Below are 21,254 nucleotides of genomic sequence, written 5' to 3' on the forward strand. Positions count from 1 at the left end.
ATATGTGTGTATATATATATATATATAAACACATATATGCATACATATATACATATTATCTCTTGTTTCCTATCCTTGCTAATTCTTCTACTTTGCTTCTACCTACTAATTTCTCTTATTTACTTAACCTCCTCCCTCTATTCACTGCCAAATCCCTCCCATATCCTTTCCCTCAATACTTTTTGTCCCTTGTATCCTTTTTGCATTAATCTACAGACCCTATCACACTCCTATTAATCTACATACCTTTTTATATCCCACCTGATATCATTCCCTCTCCCTCATATTTTTTGTTAGATTTTTGAAAGTTGTTATATCCTTCTTGACATATATATAGATAGATAGATAGATAGATAGATATAGATAGATTAGATAGATCTATGCAGATGTGTATATATATAATATATATGTATATGTATATATATATCTTATATGTATATGTATATATATTATATGTATATGTATATCATATATGTATATGTATATGTATATATATTATATATATATAATATATATGTATATGTATATAATATATATGTATATGTATATATATATCTATCTATATATATATATATATATATTTATATATTATCTTTTATTGTAGTTGCTTATAGGTCTTCTGTGACTAATTGTAGCTTCAGCATATTTAAATTTTGTTGTTGTTGTTGCTTGTACATTTCTCACTTTGATCTGGGGTATTGATATGTAGCAATGAAGTGTATGGATGCTATACATGTTTTACATGTAGGATCTCAGGATTCTTTTTTTGGTCACCATTTTAAAATAGTCCAATTATTCTGATGTGTTTTTTTTTCTTGATCTGTTCTCCACATCCATTTATTTTAATGAGTTTTCTTACATTTTCTTATGACTTTTTGATTCTTTGTATCTTGACGTATTTTAATTTTCAAAGAATAATTTTCTTCCTCAAGACTCTGGATCTTTTTTCCTAATTGGTTGACTTTTTTCATACTCTTTCTTTTCATGGATTTTTCTAATTTTTGTCATTTTTCCTCAATCTCTTTCATTCTCTTTTTAGTCATTTTGAATTCTGCTAGGAATCCTTTTGGGGAAAATAACTATTTAATCTTACTCTTGTGGTAGGAGAAGCTTTTTGTTTGTTTGTATTACTTCAGTTGCCTCCTCAAGCTGAATTACAGTCTTCTTTATTTTGATATGAACTTTCTATAGTCGGGTTCTTTCTCCCTTGTCTACTCATATTTATTTTCTTTAAAAAAGCTTGTTTGTGTAGGACACATCTAGTCCTAGGGTGAGGGGAGTGCTTTTGGCATTGGGTCTTCCTTAATTTCTCTTTTCTGGCCTGGAAACTTAAATTAAGAATTTCACCCTCCTATGAGTGCCAGCAACTTTCCTGCCTCATTGCTTCTGCACTCACTAGGCATGCGCTAGTTTTTTTTTTTTTTTGTTTTTTTTTTTTTACTTTCTCAGAGTGGTATCTGGGAAATACAATTAGACTTAGCATTTCTTATCAGCAGAGATTCCTTCTATTTCCCCAGACTTAAATCCTCAATTCATTACACTGCATAAGAGATAAAAGTTCCTGTGGTTTGGAATGAAGCTATATTCAAACCCATGTAGCCCCAGAGCTCTCCACTTGATGTTTCACTGGAGCTAGTCTGAAAGTGTTTATTTTCTGACCTATTCCACAATCTCTCCAGGAAATCCTGCCTTATTTGCTAATATGCTTTCAAAGGAATACATTTTCTTTAGTGAACTCCTTTAGCTGTGAAATACAGATTTTTTTTTTAAAGTCAAAGCAATAATCTATTATTTTGTGATTTTTTACTTTGATCTAATAAACTTCTAAGATGGCAATTTGTATTTCCTTATAATGCATACATTTCATACATTAGTTAAATACTTCCTGTATTCATTATTATTTTATCATATTTCACCATATAAAAAGGTATCTATTTCATTAGCTGTTTTTACATTGTTTTAATTTTTTTATGCCCCAGGACATAAGAAATATATTTATTGTATAACATTTCCATTGAGATATGGAAGAAGTCAATCAAGCCCATTTTACCCAAAATTAATTCAGTGTTATATTTTCCTCCTCTTCTGTATGAGTTTACCATTAAAATTCTCTACTATTATTCTATTAATATCTATTTCTATCTATATATCTTTTTTCAATTCACTTATTTTTTAAAGATATTAGTTTGCCTGCCATTTGGTGCATCTGCATTTTCTATTATTATTTTCCAACTATTTATGATACTTTTAAGCCAGTTTATTTTTCTTAATATTTTCATTAAAGTAAAAAAATAATTTAAATGGGATAATAATTGCAATGACTAATTTTTGTGAATTGTTTAAAATCATCATATTTATTCCATCTCATTCTATTGTATGTGTCTGTATTTCAAATATGCTTCTTATAAACAGAAAATTATTGGGTATTTAATTTGAGTACTTAGCTCATGATAGACTCAGTGAACATGTAAAAGAAAGGGAAATTAAAGAGACTTTTTTTGGAGGGAGAAATATTATATGAATTAAAAATAGGCACTTGATATAAGGAAGGGCTCTAAATGGTTTCAGGGTTTGAAGTCTGAAACTAAGATAATGATGACAATTTTTGGTTATGTGTCAATTTTCTTTCTAATAATAATTTCTAATATAGAGCAAAAATTAATAATCTCATAAGCATCTGGTTTTTGAGTCTTTAACTTTAGAATAGTGGATACTACAATTTCATCAAAATAGCAGGAAACTATGATTGGAATATTTGCTGGGTATATCATTTTCTCCTAACATAAGAGAAACATTTAGTGAATAGATATTCCATTTGTTCCCCCAAAACCTGAAATGTGGAGAAAAAAATGCAAAGAAGTGTGGGAGTGGAGAGGAGAGGGATTCAGACTTGTAATCATGAATATAAAACAAAATCTTCCTAGCAACTATCTCTATGCCAAAGTACAATGAATTGCCTCAGAAAGTAATGGGCTTATTCTCAATGGTATCTTCAAGGAGAGACCAGAAGCTCTCCCTTTCTCTCCCCCCACTCCCCCTCTCCAAAAAAAAAAAAAAAAAATGTTGGTGAGTTGTAGAATTTGTTGTTGTTTTGTTTGTTTGTTTGTTTGTTTGGGGGGAGAAGGGTATGGGATTAGTTAAATGACCCGTATTGTTCTTCCCTATTTGTTACCCTGTAAGCTGGATTCTGTGACTGTTGAAATCCAAACTAAATCTCTATAGGATTTGTCATGTTGACTAATGGGAAAGTGTAGTCATATCAGTAATCATGCTTTACAGAAGCTATTAAATACAGTAAAATAGTATTACATAAAGAGTAAAGAAATTTTATCATAAATGATGTGTGACTTTGCAAATCAGTCTATCCACTTCATTTGACAAATCTATAAAATAGAGGTTAAAAATCTATTTAGCTTCATAAAGTTGTGATGATAGCAAGAAATTAAAAAAAAAATCAAGAATACTATGTGATTTAATATAAAGACCGCGTTAGCACCCTGGATGTTTTAGAATCAGCTGGAGTCAGGATAAACAAAAGTCCTTAATCTTTATTCTTTGTTGAAGCGAGAGGAGAGAGAGTGGACACAGGAATCTTCTCTTTCTTCTACCACCTAGAGTCACATTCACTTGTCCTACTCCACCCCTTTTATCCCTCCTCTAAATCTCCCTCTACACCAACAGATCGAGCCAGCACAGAAGGGTGGAACGGCCATTTTCCAAGCAATTATACATATATATATATATATATATATATATATATAATATATAATATATATATATATATATATATATATACAGAGAGAGAGAGAGAGAGAGAGAGAGAGAGAGAGAGAGAAAGTATTGTCCAATTGGTAATTAGCCTTAAGTGCTAGCTTGTCTGAACCTCAGTGCATGAACTCAAGAGTTTCAGCCCTTTACAACTGATGTAGACAGAACTACTGCTCAAAAGATGGAACATGCAAAACTAAAAGGGGCCACTAAGAATTTAGTTGATATGCCTGGCAAATAGCAGATATTTATTTTTTTTTTTAAAATCAATTGATTGATTGGATGTGATTTACACAATGGAATTACATTGGCAAAAATTATCCAAACTTTGTCTGTGGGTAGGGTAGGGTAGGTTTTTGCTGGTTAAAGACACAGGATATCTTTCCACCTGAAATTCATCCCAGATACCAATCAAGAACGTATTTTCAAGGAAGGAACTTTGATCCATTTATGGTGGTGGGGGGGGGGGGGTTAGGTAAGATTGGAGTCCAATTTATCAAAGTTGCATTAATCCAGCTTCTACTTCTTTAATGATTACAAACTAACTATAACCACATTCTTTGCTCTCATTTAGCTTATTTTATTATAAGCTCCTCTAGTTACACTTTTGTTTTCTAAATGAATTCAATTTCTTCATGTGTTGGAAAGTGCTACTGACATATATTAAGAAGACCCAGGCTTGGATTCTGGCGCAGCTCCATTCTACCTGTGATCCTAAGCAAGTTGATTTACTTTTCTGGACCAACTTGCCTGTTTCTGTTAAACACAGCATTAACTTCTGCAAGGTATAATGAGGATCAAATGCAATCATAATTAAAAAGAAATTTCTTAAGTTGAAAAACACAGAATTAATACATTGTTGTCATGCTCATCTTCTAAAGCAGGATTCTTAATTTAGAGTTCATGGACATCCTAGAAGTCTGAATGTTTGTGAATAGAATTAAATGTATTATTTTTACTTAGCTAGGAAAAAAATATATATATACATATATAAGTCTAATTATTTTCCTTTGTAACACTATGCAATTTACTTTATTCATTCAAAAATATCTGAAGAAAAGATCCTGCTAAAAATTTAAGAATTCCTGGTTTAAAGTTAAGAGTTCTCAGCATGGAAGGAAATAATACTATTCTATTCTAATATGTAGACATAATCCAAGTGTCTATCAGGAGAAGTTTTCTGCATTATCATGGCTTGTATAGAGACTTACAGCAAGTTTCATCTTTTCTCTTCCTAATGTGTTCTAAATATAAGTACAAAATTAAGATATAGCAAAATCATAAGAGGGGGAAAAAGAAGTCATTCCATGATTATTACATGTTATCTTCAAATATAGCTTCTGAAATCATTTTTTCCATTACCTTGAAGTTCATTGATATTTCCATAAAAAAAGTTTTCTTAGCTGGTGCCCATACCAAGTATTTGTTAGTCACAGGTCTCTGTAGCATGTCTTGTCTTCATAGTTTGTAACTCATATGTTATTTTTATATAGTTATATGATAGAGATCTGTAGCTGGAATCAGAAAGACTTATGCAAAATTTCTTTGATTACTTTTTAACAAGGTGATCCATCATTGATAAGTCACTTAAAATTTCTGTCAGACAACATCCTATGGAGGCAAATTAGAAATAGTTTGCTGTTTGTAGAGATATTTCTTGAAACAATGGAATCACTTGTTCCTAACATATTTTTCTTTAATTTATGTAGTATAAAAGCCTTATCTATGTACTAGATTTAAGATATAAGAGTCAGAGAAATATGAATGATACTTCATTTCATTCCTCTTAGTCCCTAGCATGTATGTGGTTTGAGTGCCAAGGCTGGGGTTAGGAAGATTCATCTTCATGAGTTCAAATCTGATCTCAGACACTTACTAATAGTATGATCCCAAGCAAGTCACTTAACTCTGTTTGCCTCAGTTTCTTCATCTGTAAAATGAACTGCAGGAGGAAATGCCAAATCACTTCACTATCTTTATCAAGAAAACTATAAATGGGAAGATGACTGAAGATGATCGTATAAAGGTACAACAAATTAGATGTTTCCACGTGCTAATCACAATAATAGTTAATTGACAGATGATTTTCCATAGCTGATAAATTAATTAACAACTACAAGTTAGATTGAGAGCTAGATTGATTCTTTTCCGAATTTTAAATTATAGCAGAGCTTTTGATAATTGGATAAGCAGCACTAAGTACTTCCTCATATCAACAAGGTACATATATAAAATGTGTTTGTAAAATATATAAAAATCAATGCAAAATGTAAACAAGATACTATTCTTTGAACAGAAAGATATATCCCAGGATACTGTATGACTGTTGCTCCCAACATGGAAGAAGCAGGACCAAGCATGGCCATAAGGAGTTTAGTTGATATGCACATCATTGGGGACTGGGCAGGAGCAGCATGTCATGTAATTGCTTCCTTAATTATTCTTGTTAGTTGCTCAATACTCTAGGTAAGTATTCAAATAAGTTGTTTCTACTTTATTGAGAGAGTGAATATACTAACAAAATAAATATGCTAACTTTTAAAGTGCATATTCTTTCAAAATTATGATAAATATTATTGCACCCTTTAATTTCGGTCTCCTTGAGCAAAACCCTCACCACTTTGCCTTAATTGGATCTTTGACTTTAAGCACCAGTGCAATAATTCTGCAAAGATTTTTTTAAAAAATAAATTCTCATGATTACTCTCTCATATCATTAAAATACCAATTTTAAGCAAAGCAAGAAAAGACAAAGATCATATACAACTATGTGATGAAATGGGATGAAAATTTCTCCTATATATGATATGAAAGGAGAATTTCTGGAGGATGCTAAAAACCTAACAGATTGTTTGAGGAGCACCAATCTGCCACAGGAAGAAAACAAAGTGAAACCTTACAAGCTAAAGGAATTCTAATGTACCTGAATCAGATATTGAATATTTAAAGAGAGCTGTTTAAATGCTTGACATTACAAGAAGTTGGTATTTATTCTTCTTGGTGATGGAGAATGTTATATTCTACTTCATGGTTAAGCCTGACTATTTAAAAAGGGGGAAAAGAAACCTTATGATAAAGCTTCAGTTGTAATATCATCATCATTTCCTCCTTGTCAGAATTATAGCCCAAGCATTCATTTTATTGCTCATAAGCAAACATTAACACGTTATGAAACTAGCTTATTGGTTTGAAACCTCTATAAATAACCCCCAAATGCAGTTTTTATGGTGAGAGGAGTGTTATTACTTGTCAATCAAACTTTGACAGTACTCCTCACACACTAATAATTGAGCTTCTCTGTATTGGTCTTTTCATAACATGTAAGCGGCGGGGAGGATACTCTGTCTGATATGCAAATATAGTTAGATTTTTAAATTACCCACTGCACTCATTGTCTGAGGCTGAATAAAATCTAGTAATTATTTTTATTGATATATGTGTTCATATTGGAAGAGTTATTTCCAAAGGTTAATTATTTGTGTAACCCTTCTCACATTGTATCTCTCCTGCTCAAGAATTTCTCTCAGCCCAACTTAACTTAAAAAAACAAAACAAAACTGATTTTCTTTTCTGTGAGGTGTTTGTGGTATTTATGAATACTGAAAAAGAAGAACCCCTCTATTTATTTTTGCTTTTTACTTATTCCCTGAATGCATGCTTGGTTTCAAAGTTCTATTTGTATTTTTCCTCAAGATTCATTCATTTTAGATAATTTCAGAAAGCATATTAAGATGTTAGAATTCTTGCCCCAAAACGAGGTTTTAGAATAAGCAAAATTAAATCTGAGTACTTTGAAAAACAAACTCCATTAGAACATTTCCTGGACTTGCTGAAATGGAATATCTGTGAGAATTCCCTTTCTCATTGTATCCTGTGTTTCTGTTAGGCTGATTCTTATCTTGTCTTGACATATGGAAATTAAGGGCATTTCATGCTGGGATTATGAAGCAGCAATACACTAGGAATACTGGAGAGTTGGGATTTAGAAGAGGAATACATTATTGGAATCATAAGGAAAGGAGAGGAACTGGGAAATACCCAGGATTTAGTAATTAAAAAAAAAAAGAAATCAGAAAATCAGGCATCTTTGATTTCTGGATCTCTTGGAGGTCATCTATTCTATTTCCAATAAATTAGAATTAGAGGTCAGAGGTCAAATGTGTTGTCTGTGGTGTAGAAATTGCATTTATCCAAAAGAAAAAGGTGGACTTTGGTAGGCAATTCAGGAAACCTACAAATAGAGGAAGAATGAATAGAAATATCATATGAAAAATGGATTATAACTCATATAGAAGAAAAACATAAGCAAATACAAAGTAAACCTATCCTAGCCAAATAATACAGTGAATTCTCCTAAATAAATAAATGGGTGAATGAATATAAAAGTGAATACAGTAGGTCTCTCTTTTTTTTTTTTTTTTTTTTCAGTAGGTCTCTTGTATGTGTCTTAGATTAGTGATCTCCATAGTAGGACATAACTGTTGCAAGAGAGTACAAGAAAATGTATTTGTACAGGAAGAAAAACTCTTAATTTTTATCTAAATATAATAAGATACTAAGCTTCATTAACATGCAACATAAACATTTAAATTGATCATTTTTTGTCACATATGTCAAACAGTCATGCCACTTATGATGAAAAGATTATATTGGGAGGGAAAAAAAAAGGAGTTCCACAAAGAAAAAGGTTTTACAGTGGTACTTTCCTCCTTGATAATTCCAGTATATTTATAGAATTACAGGTTATAACTACTAGTCAAGTGGATGTAAAGATTATAACATTTAATTTTGTAACTAAAATATGACTAAAATATGTAAAAATAAATGACACAACAAAATTTCTGAAAAAACATCAGTAATGAAACCTAAATTGAAGGTAGATATGATCATGGAAACATAAGCAAAAAGCATGAAAATGTCAGGGTTGATTTTTTTTTTTCTCCCTTGAATGAGCTTTTCATAAAATGCAGTATAAGGTTAAAAAATGATGATCTAGTCCAGGGGTCTTCAAACTACGGCCCCCCAGGCCAGATGCGGCCCAGATACAGCCCACTGAGACATTTATGCGGCCTGCCAGGTATGGCAAAATCAGACTGGAAGTGGCATTTGACCTAAACTCACATTAGCAACGCATACTTCCAGCACTGGGCTGAGGTGGCAGAGACAGAGTGTGAGGCAATACCAAGGTGAGGTCAGTTCCCAAGCTGGGGTGTGTGGTGTCGGGAAGGAAGAGATGCAAAAGACGGAGAACTGGCAGCCCACGGCCTTGTACAGTAATGGCAGCCACCACAACAGACATGCTGCACATGTCACAGCCGCTGCAATGGGAATTCACAGCAGTGAAGGTCGGAAGTGGAAGCGTGAAAAGTGGGAGAGAGAGTGCAGGAAACAGAGGCATCACAGTGCAGAGTTAGCTTGGAGGAAGTTGGACATTGCAGTCTGTATGTCTCTATGTGGGCAAAGTTATTGCTGGTATATTATTTGTAGTGCTGTGTGTGTATATATATATATATATATATATATGTATGTATGTATTTTACTAATAGCAATTTGGAATCCCTAGGAAATAATGATGTCAAGAAAAAGAAAAATTGACTCTGAGTGTAGGATATTCAAAGAACAGTGGACTTATGATTACTTTTTCATGCAGTACTAGGAAAGAGCTGTATGTCTGATATGCCAGACACTATATTCTGTGCTCAAAGAATATAATTTGCATCAACACTATGAAACTCAACGTAAAGATAAATATGATTGTTTGGTTGGAGAAATGAGTGTTGGAATCCTTACTAACTGCTAACTAATTAGAGTTGATCTAATCTTACAAGAAGATGTTTTGGGCAGAACCTGAAACAAGGTACTAAGTAGAACTAATTAATACAAGGCTTGTGTTCACATCTTTACTCATTGGAGCTCAATGAGTTCACACCTCCCTTGAAGCTCGTTGGGCCAGAGAGCACTATGGGAGAAAACCCATAATCCCATTCTCTCAGAAGAGTCAGATAAAAGGCCAGCGATGAGGGCTCTATGGGAGAATACATTATTTCCTCTTGGCTGGCTGGTCGCAGAAGAAAGTTCAGCTGGACTCGAGAGGAGCGACTCTGGTGGCAGATGAAGGGTTTTCAGAGGATAAAGCTACGAGTGGAGAGTTCAGTGGACAACCAGATTCATCTTCATCTCACACCACTGTAGTTGGTGGCTGGGCTCCCCAGAAGGAGTCAAGAGAGACATTCCATCTCTGTGTTGGTTGGAGGCAAAAGAAAGCAGAGGCAGAGGCTGAAGGACAGAAACTTTGGATTTGGAGACATCCGAAGGGCTCTAAGCCTCTAAATCGGCTGTGCTTTGAGAAGAACAAGAACTCCAGCATTTGAACTCTAACAAGTGAGAAAATATACAATATTAAAACTGGAAAATACATTGACAACTCAGCAAAATACTTTTGTGAAGCAGAAGCAGCTAAATATTTCATCAGTGCGAGCAAGTTTTCAAGTTGCCAAGCTAATAGCACACACTGACAGACCATTTGTGGAGGGAGAATTTGTGAAAGAATGCCTTCTTTCTGTTGCCAAAGAGATGTGTCCAGACAAGGTTGATTTATTTAGTACAGTGAGTCTTTCAAGACCTACAATTACACAGAGGATTGAAGAAATGGGAGACAATCTGCATCAGCATTTGCAAAACTCCATAAAAAAAATTCATATTTTTCCTTAGCACTAGATGAAAGCAATGATGTTCGTGATTCTGCACAACTTCTAATTTTTATTCATGGGATTAATGATTATTTTGAAGTCATAGAAGAGCTTGCTGCACTGCAAAGCATCAAAGGAACAACTACATGAGAGGATATCTATGAAAAGGTTTGCCAAACTATGAATGGTTTGGAGCTGGACTGGGCTAAACTAGCCAGCGTGACAACTGATGGTGCTCTTAGCATGGTGGGATCTAAGAAAGGAGTAATTGGTTGCATTAACCAAGAGATGGACAAACATAACCATTCTCATGCAATAGCCATACACTGCCTCATCCAATACCCATACACTGTCTCATCCACCAATAAGCTCTGTATAGTAAATTATTGAAGTGGGATTCTGTTATGAAAATTGTGGTATCTTGTGTTAACTTCATTAGAGCTAATACACTAAATCACAGACAATTTCAGGAATTTCTGCCTCAGCTAAATGTTGAGTATGAAGATGTTCTATATCACACAGAAATCCATTGGCTGAGTCGAGGGAGAGTTTTGAAACATTTCTAAGACTTACTTCCACAGATTACAACTTTTCTGCTTTCAAAAAAACAAAGAAGTACCAGAGCTCATTGATGCAGAATGGCAATGACACCTTGCCTTTCTGACAAATGTAATAGAGCTACTCAACAATTTCAATATGCAACTTCAAGGAAAGGGGAAGCTCATCTGTGATGTGCAATCACATGTCAAAGCATTTGAAGTAAAATTAGGCCTCCTCATCAAACAAGTGAAGAAGGAAAACTTCTGCCATCTCCCCACAACTCAAAATCTGTTAGCGGAAAAACCGCTGATTGCATTCCTAGACAAAACATGTGTGGATTCACTGGAAAAATTGCAAAAGGAGTTCCAGTTTAGATTTAAAGAGCTTTATCTCCATGAAAAGGACATACAGCTTTTCCGTAACTCATTTTTTATTGACATTGAAAATGTGGACACAATTTACCAAATGGAACTAGATGAACCACAGAATTGTGACTCTCTGAAAGACACATTCAAGTCAAGCAGCCTTCATAATTTCTATGCATCTCTCCCCTCTGAGACATAACCTCATCTCAGGAACCATACACTCAAAATGGCAACCATCTTTGGCAGCACTTATGTCTGTGAACAGATTTTTTCTAAAATGAAACGTTCAAAATCTCCAACCAGATCAAGAGTAACGGATGCACACTTGTATCACTTGTTATGATTAGAAGTGACAAATACGGAATTAGACATTGACCATCTCATTAGCCAAAAGCAAAAAAAAAAAAATTCTACTTAGATATGTCTAGGTGACTGATTTTATTGAGGCAAATTTTGTCAGTTAATAAATATTTAAGTGATTAATATGCATCAGTCTGGAGGAAACTGTTGGAGATATGGGGAAAAAAAACACTTACTGTAAAGGAACTCATATTCCAGTGGAAAAAAATAATAAATCATTAATTAGGTAAGTACAAGATATTTACACACATTTGGTAGCTAATCTCAGAAGAAAAGGAATTAGTGTCTGAAGGAACTACAAGAATCACAACCTGCCTAAGAAAAGTACTTTATTTGCATCTCATAGGAAGCCAAAATAACTAAAAGGAGAGAGAACATGGCAAACATGGGATAACTGGTACAAATAAATAGTTTGGGAATAAATTTTGGTGTGTCAGGAATAACAATTAGGCCACTGTAATGTGAAAGACGATAGTATTTTAAAAATTTATTCCTATAGTCACTCTGTCTATGTTTTTTGCAGATGCCTCAGATTATAATGCAGTGAAAGGCAATAAAGTGTAAAAATACAAGAAAGATAGAAATGGAACAGGATAAAAACTTCAAAATCCAAACAAAGAACTTTATGTGTCTCCCCCCCCCCCCCCCCCCATAACACTGTGATTCTGGAATTTGTTGAAGAGAATGGGAATTGGGAAAAATCAGACTTGATATTTTAAAAAATATATAACTTAATTTATTTGGAGAAAAGGAACTAATTAGGAATCTACTCAAACAATCTAGATAAGAGCTGATGGAGAGATGGAACCAATAGAGCAACTTTTTGAGTTGAGAGGGGAGTATCATCCATCCTTAAAGGAACAGATCAAATTCTTTCTCTTAATGTCTTTCCTGATTCTTCTAATTAGAAAATACTCCCTATTATTATTATTCTGTAAGAAATGACCAACACAGTGATTTCAGAGAATCCTGGAGAGACTTATATGAATTGATGCTAAGTGAAATGAGCAGAACCAGATGATCATTATACACAGCAACAACAAGACAATATGAAGATCAATAGTCATCTTCCTAGTCATTTCTTACAGAACAATAATATTCCATAACATTCATATACCACAATTTACTCAGCCAATCTCCAATTGTTTAGCATCCATTAAATTTTCAGTTTCTAGCCACTATGAAAAGGGCTGCCACAAACATTTTTACACATACAGGAAAGAGAACTATTTCAATTGAGGGAAAGAGAAGAAGGGGACAACCATTGTGTGAATCTTACTCTGATCAGATTTGGCTCAAAGAGAATAACAAACATATTTAGCTTTAAAGAGAAACTTGTCTTCCCTTATAGGGAAGTAGGATGGGAAAGGGGAAAGGAAGAACTGTAATAGAAGGGAAAACAAATAGTAGGGAAAAAACAAACCTTACTCTCTCAGAATTAGATAAATTAAACCATAAAAAGAAATATGTGGACTTCCGGTTAAGATGACAGAGAGGAGGCACATAGCTGTGTAGCTCTGCGCTTTCTCTCACTATCCATTTCATTACAAGCCTCTGAATTAATGCTTGACTGAAAAAAAAAAAAAAAAAACACAAATAGTTACCAAGAGAAGCCATCCTTGAGATTCGCCAAGAAAGATCTGTCTTTACTGGAGGGCTGGGACCGTTTTAGATCGGGGGCAGGCGGCGGGCAGCAGCAGTGAGAGCACAGGAGCAGACTGGAGAGGGGGTGGGGAGTGATCGCAGCCATCTCTGCGGGGAGAGCTTCGCTACAGGACTGGATACTTTGCCCTGGCAGCAAGTCAGCAGCCCAGCAGAGAAGCTAAAAACACTGGGCCTGAAGAATACAACCCCAAACAGCTGGAGTCGCTCGGGACATGGCCGCTCCACCCTCCTTCTCCCCCCCTCCACAGTGACTCAGCACATTCTGGGATCTCAGAGCGCAGGCGCAGCACAGTAGAGCTAGTGCCTCACTGCTGCCCCCCCCCCCCCCAATCTGTAGAGGAAGCGTGGTAACACCACCCAGCCCCTCCCCCAAAGAAAGACTTCAGTTTTTTTTTTGTTTTTCTTTGCTAGTTTGTCTTTGATTATTAGACAGAATGAGCAAGAAACTGAAGAGGACTTTAACCCTTGACAGCTTCTATACAGATAGAGAGCAGACTCTAAATCCTGAGGAGACTAAAAATAGACAGTCCCCAGGTGAATCCCGAAAGGAGGAGCTCATCTGTTCCTCAGCACAGATGAACCTCATAGAAGTAATTAAAAAGGCTCTCACAAGGGAGCTAGAAGAAAAATGGGAAAAGCAGAGTGAGGCTTGGCAAAAGGAGAGGGAAGCTTGGGAAAAGGAGAGGGAGGCTTGGCAAAAGAGCCTGGAGAAGTCAGTTAAAGAGAGAGTGGATAAAGAAGTAAAATCCTTGAAAAATAGGATTGGTGAACTGGAAACAGAAAACAGCTCTCTAAAAAACAAAATTGGCGAAATGGAAAAAAATTCCACAGAACAAAAGAACTCAATGGAACAATTAGAAAAAGATTTTTAAAAAGTGAGTGAAGAAAATACTTCACTGAAAATCAGAATTGAACAATTGGAATTGAATGACTCGAGGAGACAAGAAGAATCAGTCAAGCAAATCCAAAAAAATCAAACAATGGAAAAGAATGTGAAATACCTTCTGGGGAAGACAACAGACCTGGAAAACAGATCCAGGAGAGACAATCTGAGAATCATTGGACTCCCAGAAAAGAATGATGAAAAAAAGAGCCTGGACACTATTTTCCAGGAAATTATCAAAGAGAACTGCCCAGAAGTCATAGGAGCAGAGGAAAAAATAAACATTGAAAGGATTCATCGATCACCCACTGAAAGGGATCCTAAAATCAAAACACCAAGGAATATAGTGGCCAAATGCCAGAACCCTCAGATGAAGGAAAAAATATTGCAAGCCACTAGAAAAACCCAATTCAAGTATCAAGGAGCCACAATAAGGATCACCCAGGATCTGGCAGCATCCACATTAAAGGATCGAAGGGCCTGGAATATGATATTCCGAAAGGCTGAGGAGCTTGGTATGCAACCAAAAATAACTTACCCAGCTACAATGAGCATCTTTTTCCAGGGAAGAAGATGGACATTCAACGAAGTAAGCAAATTTCATTTATTTTTGATGAAAAAGCCAGAACTTAACAAAAAGTTTGATCTACAAATATAGAACTCAAGAGAAATCTAAAAAGGTAAAGATCAATCTTGGGAACTATATTTCAGCTATAAAGATGTATAAAGAATACATGTATACCTTGTTCTAGAAATTGATGTGGAAAGGACATTGTACCAGAAAAAGGGTAAAGTGGGGGTAGTACATCTCATGAAGAGGCATAGGAAACCTATTATATCTGAGAGAAAGAATGGAGGGGGATGAATATAGTGGGTATCTTACTGCCTTCAGAATTGGCTTTAAGTGAAAAATCTTAAGACATATTCAATCTATGGTGAAACTTCTCCCACCTCATTGAAAAGTGAGAAGGGAAAAGTGAAAAGGGAAGGAATAAGCTAAGAGGAAGGGAATATGGAAACTGGGAGAAAAAGGGGTAAGATAGGGGGAGGAACTCTAAGGCGGGAGGAGGGATACTGAAAAGGGAGAGCTGTGAGAAGCAAGTGGTGCTCACAAGCTTAATACAGGGAAGGGGGGAAAGGGGAAAGAAGGGAGAAAAGCATAAACCGGGGTGAACAAGATGGCAAGTAATACAGAATTGGTCATTCTAAGAATAAATGTGAACGGGGAAAACTCCCCCATAAAGAGGAAACGGTTAGCAGAATGGATTAAAAGCCAGAATCCTACAATATGTTGTTTACAGGAAACACACCTGAAGTGGGGAGATACATGCAGGTTAAAGCTAAAAGGTTGGAGCAAAATCTACTATGCTTCAGGTGAAGTCAAAAAAGCAGGGGTAGCCATCCTGATCTCAGATCAAGCTAAAGCAAAAATTGATCTAATTAAAAGAGATAAGGAAGGGCACTATATCTTGCTAAAGGGTAGCATGGATAATGAAGCACTATCTATATTAAACATATATGCACCAAGTGGGGTAGCATCTAAATTCTTAAAAGAGAAATTAAGAGAGCTGCAAGAAGAAATAGACAGTAAAACTATAATAGTGGGAGATTTTAACCTTGCACTCTCAGAATTAGATAAATCAAACCACAAAATAAATAAGAAAGAAGTCAAAGAGGTAAATAGAATACTAGAAAAGTTAGATATGATAGATCTCTGGAGAAAATGTAATGGAGACAGAAAGGAATACACTTTCTTTTCAGCAGTTCATGGAACCTATACAAAAATTGACCATATATTAGGACATAAAAACCTCAAACTCAAATGCAGTAAGGCAGAAATAGTAAATGCATCCTTTTCAGACCACGATGCAATGAAAATTACATTCAACAAAAAAGCAGGGGGAAGTAGACCAAAAAATAATTGGAAACTAAATAATCTCATACTAAAGAATGATCGGGTGAAACAGCAAATCATAGACATAATTAGTAACTTCACCCAAGAAAACAATAATAATGAGACATCATACCAAAATGTATGGGATGCAGCCAAAGCGGTAATAAGGGGAAATTTCATATCTCTAGAGGCCTATTTGTATAAAATAGAGAAAGAGAAGGTCAATGAATTGGGTTTGCAACTAAAAATGCTAGAAAAGGAACAAATTAAAAACCCCCAGTCAAACACTAAACTTGAAATTCTAAAAACAAAAGGAGAGATCAATAAAATTGAAAGTAAAAAAAAAAAAAAACTATTGAATTAATTAATAAAACTAAGAGTTGGTTCTATGAAAAAACCAACAAAATAGACAAACCCTTAGTAAATCTGATTAAAAAAAGGAAAGAGGAAAATCAAATTGTTAGTCTTAAAAATGAAAAGGGAGAACTCGCCACTAATGAAGAGGAAATTAGAGCAATAATTAGGAGTTACTTTGCCCAACTTTATGCCAATAAATTCGACAACTTAAATGAAATAGAAAAATACTTCCAAAAATATAGCTTGCCCAAACTAACAGAGGAAGAAGTAAATATCCTAAACAGTCCCATCTCAGAAAAAGAAATAGAACAAACTATCAATCAACTCCCTAAGAAAAAATCCCCAGGACCAGATGGATTTACATGTGAATTCTACCAAACATTTAAAGAACAATTAACTCCAATGCTAAATAAACTATTTGAAAAAATAGGGATTGAAGGAGTCCTACCAAACTCCTTTTATGACACAGACATGGTACTGATACCTAAACCAGGTAGGCTGAAAACAGAGAAAGAAAATTATAGACCAATCTCCCTAATGAATATTGATGCTAAAATCTTAAATAAAATATTAGCAAAAAGATTACAGAAAATCGTCACCAGGATAATACACTATGACCAAGTAGGATTTATACCAGGAATGCAGGGCTGGTTCAATATTAGGAAAACTATTAGCATAATTGACTATATCAATAACCAAACAAACAAAAACCATATGATCATCTCAATAGATGCAGAAAAAGCATTTGATAAAATCCAACATCCATTCCTAATAAAAACACTTGAGAGCATAGGAATAAATGGACTTTTCCTTAAAATAGTCAGGAGCATATATTTAAAACCATCAGTAAGCATCATATGCAATGGGGAAAAACTGGAACCTTTCCCAGTAAGATCTGGAGTGAAGCAAGGTTGCCCACTATCACCATTATTATTTAATATCGTTTTAGAAACACTAGCCTCGGCAATAAGAGTCGAGAAAGATATTAAAGGAATTAGAGTAGGCAATGAGGAAACCAAACTATCACTCTTTGCAGATGATATGATGGTATACCTAGAGAACCCCAGAGATTCTACTAAAAAGCTATTAGAAATAATTCATAATTTTAGCAAAGTAGCTGGCTACAAAATAAATCCCCATAAATCCTCAGCATTTTTATACATCACCAACAAAACCCAACAGCAAGAGATACAAAGAGAAATTCCATTCAGAATAACTGTTGATACCATAAAATATTTGGGAATCTATCTACCAAAGGCAAGTCAGGAATTATATGAGCAAAATTATAAAAAAGTCTCCACACAAATAAAGTCAGACTTAAATAATTGGAAAAATATTAAGTGCTCTTGGATCGGCCGAGTAAACATAATAAAGATGACATACTCCCTAAACTTATCTATTTATTTAGTGCTATACCAATCAGACTTCCAAGAAAATATTTTAATGATCTAGAAAAAATTACAACAAAATTCATATGGAACAATAAAAAGTCGAGCATCTCAAGGGAATTAATGAAAAAAAATCAAATGAAGGTGGCCTAGCTGTACCTGATCTAAAATTATATTATAAAGCAGCAGTCACCAAAACCATTTGGTATTGGCTAAGAAATAGATTAGTGGATCAGTGGAAAAGGTTAGGTTCACAAGACAGAATAGTCAACTATAGCAATCTACTGTTTGGCAAACCCAAAGACCCTAACTTCTGGGAAAAGAATTCATTATTTGATAAAAACTGCTGGGATAATTGGAAATTAGTATGGCAGAAATTAGGCATGGACCCACACTTAACACCATATACCAAGATAAGATCAAAATGGGTCCATGACCTAGGCATAAAGAACGAGATTATAAATAAATTAGAGGAACATAGAAAAGTTTATCTCTCAGACTTGTGGAGGAGAAAGAAATTTGTGACCAAAGATGAACTAGAGACCATTACTGATCACAAAATAGAAAATTTTGATTATATCAAATTAAAAAGCCTTTGTACAAACAAAACTAATGCAAACAAGATTAGAAGGGAAGCAACAAACTGGGAAAACATCTTCACAGTTAAAGGTTCTGATAAAGGCCTCATTTCCAAAATATATAGAGAACTGACTCAAATTTATAAGAAATCAAGCCATTCTCCAATTGATAAATGGTCAAAGGATATGAACAGACAATTTTCAGAGGATGAAATTGAAACTATTACCACTCATATGAAAGAGTGTTCCAAATCATTATTGATCAGAGAAATGCAAATTAAGACAACTCTGAGATACCACTACACACCTGTCAGATTGGCTAAGATGACAGGAAAAAATAATGATGAATGTTGGAGGGGATGCGGGAAAACTGGGACACTGATGCATTGTTGGTGGAGTTGTGAACGAATCCAAACATTCTGGAGAGCAATCTGGAATTATGCCCAAAAAATTATCAAATTGTGCATACCCTTTGATCCAGCAGTGTTACTTCTGGGCTTATATCCCAAAGAAATACTAAAGAAGGAAAGGGACCTGTATGTGCCAAAATGTTTGTAGCAGCCCTATTTGTAGTGGCTAGAAACTGGAAAATGAATGGATGCCCATTAATTGGAGAATGGCTGGGTAAATTGTGGTATATGAATGTTATGGAATATTATTGTTCTGTAAGAAATGACCCACAGGATGAATACAGAGAGGACTGGTGAGACTTACATGAACTGATGCTAAGTGAAATGAGCAGAACCAGGAGATCATTATACACTTCGACAACGATATTGTATGAGGACATATTTTGATGGAAGTGGATTTCTTTGACAAAGAGACCTAACTGAGTTTCAATTGATAAATGACGGACAAAAGCAGCTACACCCAAAGAAAGAACACTGGGAAACGAATGTGAACTATCTGCATTTTTGTTTTTCTTCCCGGGTTATTTATACCTTCTGAATCCAATTCTCCCTATGCAACAAGAGAACTGTTCGGTTCTGCAAACATATATTGTATCTAGGATATACTGCAACATATCCAACATATAAAGGACTGCTTGCCATCTAGGGGAGGGGGTGGAGGGAGGGAGGGGAAAAAAATCAGAACAGAAACAAGTGCAAGGGATAATATTGTAAAAAAAATTACCCTGGCATGGATTCTGTCAATATAAAGTAATTATTAAATAAAAATAAAAAAAATAGAAATATGTGAAGAAGCTAAACAGAATTTTAGAAAAAGTTTGAAGAAAATTGAATGGAGACAGAAAGGAGAATACATTTTTCTCTGTGATTCATGGAACCTAAACAAAAATCAACCATACATTAGGCCATAAAACCACAAAATCAAATACAAAAAAGCATAAATAACAAAGGGACCTTATCAAATATAAATGGACAAACCAATGGATCTTATTTACCTTATGATGCAATAAGAATCCCATGTAATAAAGGACCAGATTAAAATAGATAAAAAATTAATTGGAAACTAAATAATCTGATCCTAAATAATGAGTGGTAAAAAACAAAAACAAACAAAATGAAACAAAACAAAACAATGGGTGGTAATTGAACACTTAATAGATGACTTTGATTTATTAAGTTTTTCTACAAACAAAAATAATGCAGACAAGATCAAAGGGGAAGCAATAAATTGGGAAAACATTTTTGCAGTTAAAGTTTCTGATAAAGGCCTCCTTTCCAAAATATATAGAGAATTGACTCTAATTTATAAGAAATCAAGCCATTCTCCAATTGATAAATGGTGAAAGGATATGAACAGAAAATTTTGAAATGAAGACATTAAAACCATTTCTAAGCATATGAAAAGATGCTCTAAATCACTACTGATCAGAAAAATGCAAATTAAGAAAACTCTGAGACACGACTAGACCCCTATCGTATTGGCTAAGATGACAGAAAAAAATAATGATGAATGTTGGAGGGGATGTAGGAAAACTGAGACATTGTTGTTGGTGGGGTTGTGAATGAATCCAACCATTCTGGAGAGCAATTTGGAACCATGCTCAAAAAGTTATCAAACTGAGCATACCTTTTCGCCAGGCAGTATTTCTACTGGGCTTGTATCCCAAAGAGATCTTAAAGGAAGGAAAGGGACCCACATGTGCAAAAATGTTTGTGGCAGTCCTTTTTGTAGTGGCAAGGAACTGGAAACTCAGTGAATGGGTATCATTTAGAGAATGATTGAATCAATTATGGTATATGAATGTTATGGAATACTATTGTTCTGTAAGAGATGATCGCAATGATGATTTCAGAGAGACTAGAGAGACTTACATGAACTGATATTAAGTGAAATGAGCAGAACCAGGAGATCATTGTTCTTCTCAATTATGACATGAATTGGGCCATTTCCAATGATATTATGATGAAGAGAGATATCTGCACCCAGAGAGAGGTCTATGAGAATTGTGTGATGACAAGATAATATTTTTACTTTTTTGTTATTGTTTTCTTTCATTTTGTTTTCTTTCGCATTTTTTCCTTTTTGAGCTGATATTTTCTTGGGCAGCATAATTGTGGAAATATGTATAAAATAATTTCTCATGTTTAATATATATTGGATTAATTGCCATCTAGGGGAACGGTTGGGGGGAAGGGAGGGGAAATTTGGAATGCAAATCAACTCTAACACAGTGATGTCATTTTGGTCCTGTTTGAGAATGAAGGAAAATAACCAACCATCACCTAGTAATGTCACCAAATTGCTCATACTTGCCCTGCTCCCCTTGATCCCTTCCTAACACTGCTTTCCTGGACAA

The sequence above is a fragment of the Antechinus flavipes genome, chromosome 2 (genome assembly GCF_016432865.1).
Source record: "Antechinus flavipes isolate AdamAnt ecotype Samford, QLD, Australia chromosome 2, AdamAnt_v2, whole genome shotgun sequence".
NCBI lineage: Eukaryota > Metazoa > Chordata > Mammalia > Dasyuromorphia > Dasyuridae > Antechinus > Antechinus flavipes.